Raw genomic sequence first — 6,651 nt, forward strand, 5'->3', positions numbered from 1 at the left:
AATCCCGGAACATCTCTAGGTGGTGGAGCAGCGGCAGGGACATCTCACTGCCGACCCTGCAGCCACCCTAGGATCCGTCTCTCCCCCAAGCCTTGTCTTTTCTGCGTAGCCAGAGCCAAAAGCTCCCCTGCTCTGCCTCCTCCACCAGGTCTTTCAGGGCTTTCTGCAGCTTGGGGCCTCTGACTCCGAGAGTCTTAAGGAATCGCTGCGTGGAGGTTCCGGTGAAGCCTCTGCAACCAACCTCCACTGGAAAGGTATATGCTCTCCACCCAGCTTGCGTGCATGCAGATGCAAGCTCTGCATACTTCTTCCTTTTCCTCTCAAAAGCTGCCTCCATCCTGTCTTCCCATGGCACAGTAAGTTCGGCCATGATGACAGTCTTCGTGGTGGTGGACCAGATTACAATGTCAGGTCGAAGAGATGTTATGACAATCTGCTGAGGGAACTTCAATTGGCGACCACGATCGACTCTCAGGTCCCACTCGCCTCCAGGTGACAACAGGGACCTCTCCCGTACGAAGCTGCTTAATGCCTCTCCCCCTTACCTGACAAATTGAATAGGCTGGTATGATGTTGACATGCTAGCTTTGTTCACTTCGAGTCTGCGTGCTTCAATGACCTCTGCTAACTTCCGCAAGACGCGGTCGTGGCGCCACCCGTACCGGCCCTGGGTCAGAGCAGTCTTGCAGCTGGAGAGGATGTGTTGTAGGCTGGGACTCTGGTGGCCACAGAGCTGGCAAAACTCTTCTATGCCGTACCAGCAGTGTAGGTTCTGGGGGCTTGGGAGGGTATCATACGTGGCCTGATCAGGAAACTTAACCTTGCTTGGGGCAGCTTCCACAGATCAGCCCATGTTATGGTCCTGTCGATTACAGCCTCCCAGGTTGTCCATTTCCCTTGCTGGGATTGGCTCACAGCTTTGACCCTGTAGCTTTCGCCTTCCTCCTTCATGACCTCCTGAACAATCAGTCTTTTCCTCTCTATCTTTGTGGCTTTGGACCACATGCTGGTTGATGTTGTCCATCCGAAGCCTGCCCTGCCATGCTGTATCAATCCCACTACCTCTTGGTGTTTCAGACGAGTTATGGCCTGATGCACTGCTTGTGGTGCATCACATTTTCTTCCGGTACGAACTTGGGCATTAGCATTTTGTACCACTGGGTCAGGAGAGTCTTTCAGCTCAAAAAGCATTCTCACCTTTTCCAGTTTGTAGCCCAAACTGATGGTTTTCATCGAAAGCCTCAAGGTGTTCTTCCCAAACAGAGCTGAAGTGGACAGGGGAAGGCCCAGCCACTTCCGGATGTAATTATTTGCCTTTGTGTCCATCTTCAGGACTGTCGATGAGGTGATATCACATAACTTCAGGGGCCACAACAGGAGATGGAATAGAGTGAACTGGTAACACCAGACCTTGAATTTACCTGGAAGCGGGCTTTCGTCGATCTATTTTAGACCACCAGTGAGTTGTGTGGTTACAGTGAAAGCCATGTGTTTGTCTGATAGGTCAGCAGTGTAGAGCCTTCCCAGGCTTTTCACTGGTTGGTCTATCAAGCGTGGAATCTTCTCACCACTCACTGAGAAGGAGATGTTATCCCTCCTGGCTCCTTTCCAGATCGAAAGACTGCGTGACTTAGATGGCTTTATCTTCATCCTAGCCCATTTGAACAGGTCTTCGAGCCTTTTCAGAAGCCTGTTGGTGCATGCCGCCGTCTGAAGGAGTGTGGTGACAACATCCATGTAGCTCCATAGAGCAGGAAGTCGCTGACCTGATGGAGATCTGACTCCTCTGACTGTCTGTCTTCCTCCGATAAGTATGACCTCGAAAGCTGTTGTGAAGAGTATGGGAGAGATGGAGCATCCCATGGCTATTCCTTTCTTCACTTGGTGCCAACCAGTAATAAATTCGGAGGTTGCGTAGCAGACTTTGAGGTTGTCAAAGTAGTTGGTTATGAGGCTCTGAATTCATGGTGGGATGTGGAAGAAGGGCAAACCTGATGAGCTGGTGGGGGACAGACCCATACGCATTTGCGAGATCTAACCACACAACATGGAGATCTGATTTATTATGCTTGGCTGTCTGAATCTGATCCCAAATCATAACGGAGTGCTCCACGCAGCCTGGAAATCCTGGGACGCCTGCCTTCTGGCAACTGGTGTCAATATATTTGCTAGAAGGTAACTGGTCATGCGTGTTGCCATCACCGAGAAAAAGATCTTCCCTTCCACATTCAGCAAAGCAATGCCTCTGAATTGGCTGATGTTGAAGGAGTCTTTCTCTTTCGGGATGAATACGGTGACTGCCCTTCACCATGCTATAGGAATGGCTTTGGTATTCCAGGCAACGCACATCAGCCTCCACAGCAGCTTCAGGACTGTGGGGCAGTTCTTGTAAACTTTGTAAGGAACGCCGTTTGGTCCGGCTGCTGATGCGCCTCTTCATCGCTGTACAACCTGGTTGACTTCAGACCATTTCGGGGTGGTGGTATCGAACTGTGAGGATGGCTGAGGGATGTACCCTGGTGAACCGAGAGGACGTTCTCGGAGGCTGTCACTGCTCTGGGTTTTGATGTAGTTTTCAAGCTCCTGCTTGGTAGTATGCAGTGTCCCAGTTTTGTTCTCTTCCAATAGGCTGCGGGCATACTTAAAAGGGTACCGGTGGAAGCTCGACCTTGCTTTTTCCTTTCGGCTTCTTCGTTTCCTGATCCTCTCTGCTCTCCTCAGATGTGAAAGCCTATCTCTGATCTGGTTCCAAAGGTTCTTCAGGCCCTCCTTTTCGTGATCTTTGGCTTTTCTCCACAACTTTCGGAGGCAGCGACGTTCCTTTACTAGCTGCAGGATCTCCTTCTCTCGTCTCCCGCTCTGTTTGGGAGGGGCCTTTCTCTGCTGCAGCTCTCCAAATCTTTATCTGCCTTCGCTGTAGATGATATCTCCGATGATGTTTAACTTTGTGATTATGCTGCCTCTCAGGGAGCTCTGAAGAATTGTTTGTAAGCTCTGGTCGAAGCTTCTCCATTCATCCTTCTCACTGGCTTTCGGCCATTTGATCTTGGCTTTCCGGCTTGGCATCTCAGCTCTGGGTCTTGTAGGTTCCCTGCACGCTGTTGCGTTGGAAAGAACTAGCTGCGGGGTTAGGAATTGATGCGACTCCTCTTGTGGGGGCTGCTCTTGCTCCTTTCCGCTAGGTGCAATGGTGGGCTCAGTAGCACTGTGGTGCTCAACCTGGCTACAGTTCCTCCTTGTCTGACCTGCTGTTGCAGTGCAAGCTTGCACCTGGGTGTTGTTGCAACATTTTGCTTTCCCCTGGTGGATTCGCAAACCCTGGTATGTTGTAACTTTGGACCACCCACAGCTGCATTCTGCATAAATAAAATATAGTTTAAATAATTAATCTATATTTTATTTATGAAAATAAATCTATGCAGTGTTTTTAAACTTTTAATTACATTTTCTGTACCAGAAATTTGGTTAAGTTGTATTTATTTATGCTTTTGCTAATTGATTTTTTTGTTCCTATTGTATTACTGACTGTTTACTTGTCTTTAACACTTTAATATTTGAAATGTATTTGTTTTTGCTGTGGTATTTTTCTGAAAAGCATAGGCAAAACTTCCTTTAGTAGGCCTATGTGTTCTGTAGACTGCTGATTTTTGCTCATGTTATTCAGCAGCAACATAATGCTTTGTAAAAAGACACAGAATAAATGTTTGACATCTAAATGTTTGACTTCATTTATATATATATATATATATATATATATATATAATATATATTTGGAATTATATTGGATTTTTCATATTGGAATCAAAACTATGAATCGATAAGCAGAATCGGAATCGATAACATTCAAATGATACCCAACCCTACCCGTAGGGCAAGGTCCATCGCTGTGCGTAGTTCCTGCATTACGCCTGAGTCAGAACCACATGCAGCTGTTTCAGTGCCTTGGCCTGGTAGACCAGAAGAAGGGCCATAATGCCAGAAGGGCCAGAATTGACCTGCAGCGCGTTAGCATTCGTTAGCTTGTCATTAGCGTTTCCATCCAAACTTTAATTGAGGACAGTAAGAATGTGAGGGCTCTAGATACGGCTTTGGATGCCACTAGCTCAGGGAGTCCTGTACATTGTTCGGTTCCGGTAACAGAGCCTCCGCAGCAGGGCGACTGGTTGACTGTGAGGCGGCATAGTTGCGGTTCAAAACACCGCTCTACCGTTCCGATCAAAACATCAAACAGGTTCTCCCCACTCAGTGACGCACCCACTGATTTAGGCTGCATTAATTAGGTCAACTGGAACCAGGAACACTTCTCATAACACCCAATGTATTTGCTACATCGTTATAAGAATGGCATCTACGCTAATATTAGTCTGTTTCTTTCTTATTCCGAGGTCACCGTAGCCACCAGATCCAGTCTGTATCCAGATCAGATGGTCACTGCAGTCACCCGGATCCAGTATGTATTCAGACCAGATGGTGGATCAGCACCTAGAAAGGACCTCTACAGCCCTGAAAGACAGCGGAGACCAGGACAACTAGATTAGCCCCAGATACAGATCCCCTGTAAAGACCTTGTCTCAGACGACCACCGGTACAAGACCACAGGAAACAGATGAGTCCTCTGCACAATGTGACTTTGCTGCAGCCTAAAATTGAACTGCTGGTTTTGTCTGGCCAGAGGAGAACTGGCCCCCCGACTGAGCCTGGTTTCTCCCAAGGTTTTTTCTCCATTCTGTCAACGATGGAGTTTTGGTTCCTTGCCGCTGTCGCCTCTGGCTTGCTTAGTTGGGGACACTTCATTTCCAGCGATATCGTTGACTTGATTGCACAGACACTATGTAAACTGAACTGGGCTGGATGATGACATCACTGAATTCAATGATGAACTGCCTTTAACTGAAAAATTTGTGTTTACTATTGTCATTTTGCATTATTGACACACTATTTTCCTAATTAATGCTGTTCAGTTGCTTTGACACAATCTGTATTGTTAAAAGCGCTATATAAATAAACGTGACTTGACTTGACTTGACCATAGCAGGGCAGAATCGGCCTGTCCAGCGGCTCTGTAAGCCTTGGCCGTCAGAGCGGACGAGAACTTACAGGCCCTGGATGGGAGACGTGGCTGCCAGGCGGCAGCGCTCTGCGGGCACAACTGCATCACAATAGCGCACTCAACTGGGGGGATCTGCACATACCCGCAGTCTGCTCCACCATCGAGGGTAGTGAGGATGGAAGAAGCACTAGCTCTGTTTCGGGTAGATTAAGGTGCACTCCAAGACCTAGTGACTTCTTCATGCACCTCCAGAAAGAAAGGCACTGGGGATGGACACTGGCGAAAAGCGTGAGGCACCCCCAGGTACCAGTCAGCCAGCCTTGAGCGTTTAAGCAACAGCAGAGCCTTCCACTGCAGCCTGACACTCTCTGCGGCCCGGTAAAGCATAGCAGTCAGCTCTGGGTCTGACTGTGGCAACGCCACCTTCCCCCTGGCAACACAGCCAAGTCTTCCTTCCCGGAGCCTAGCTCATCCCCTGATGCAGTGATTGACATCCTGTCAAATACACGTTATTGGGGTCGCTTCAGCCTGCGGACATGAAAAACAACCCGCGCCAACAGTGATAAAGTAGCCCAATTCCACGGGAAAACCATGGACTTGGCAACACTGTGATGTATAGTAATGTCTACAACGGACACGAGTGCTGCCTCGGCGCGACCACAACAGCTTGAAGTTGTCTAATTTGGCACGGTCTTCCTGCTGCACTAATAGTAATAAGACTTTCCTCTGTGTATGCATATCCTTACAAGTACAAATTTGGCTGTATTATTTGTGTCCCCTTTAAAAATCTCTCTAGAGCAATTTTATGTTTATTGTTCCCTCCAACTGTTAGACGAAATGTACGCCCCTTCCCTGACCACACGCCGAAGTAGTTCTCCCTTTCTTTAAAGAGGAGGCACTAGAACAATGGCAAGTGAGTCTCGATCGCAATGTCGCGATGGTCATGCTCCTGCAATGAGAGCATGATTCATCCACAAATGCTGACTCAGCGTGCTTTAAGCCAAACACGTGATACAGTGATCGTGACTGTCAGACGGAGCCAGAAAGTGACCACATCCAGAAACACATGGGTGGAAAGACATCTTGAAAAAGACGCCACATCACCTGTGAACTCTTTTAGCAGGAACTTGCTCTGTTGAGAAAAAGAAAGAAGTGCCGAAGCACCCAGGGAAGATCGCAGCACGACCGGCAGTCTCTATAGAAACTGCAGTGTTCTTCCCTCGTGACTCTTTAAAGAACTGCAGCAGCACGGGAAGCAACCCCTGCTGACGTGCTGTAACACCAACACTCATTTGTTAAATACTCTCCAGTGACCAGTACGCTCGGCTCTGAAGCGAAAAGCTGAATGTGCGATTGCACACGCCCTTCACGATATACCCGCTATGCAGGGCAGGCTCCGCAATGCAAATCTCGCATGCCAATCGCCATTGGTTCGTTTTAGGATAGATATATTTACTCATGGTTACTTCATATTTCTTCAGACAGAAACATAATTTCTATTCATTTTCCACTGATTTACGCGATCTGATGATAATTAGCCGCTCCCTGGGCTGTCTCTGTGTGTTTACTCTTCCGTGCTCGCGCTGTGACTGACAGAGACC

At 48.1% G+C, this 6,651-nt stretch overlaps 1 pseudogene; it reads right to left on the reverse strand.

The window, feature by feature from the left end:
- Positions 1–1,298: 1,298 nt before the first annotated feature.
- Positions 1,299–5,437, reverse strand: LOC107663987 (uncharacterized; annotated as a pseudogene).
- Positions 5,438–6,651: the final 1,214 nt, after the last annotated feature.

The sequence above is a fragment of the Sinocyclocheilus anshuiensis genome, unplaced genomic scaffold, assembly GCF_001515605.1.
Source record: "Sinocyclocheilus anshuiensis isolate Anshui unplaced genomic scaffold, SAMN03320099.WGS_v1.1 scaffold215, whole genome shotgun sequence".
Classification (NCBI taxonomy): Eukaryota; Metazoa; Chordata; class Actinopteri; order Cypriniformes; family Cyprinidae; genus Sinocyclocheilus; species Sinocyclocheilus anshuiensis.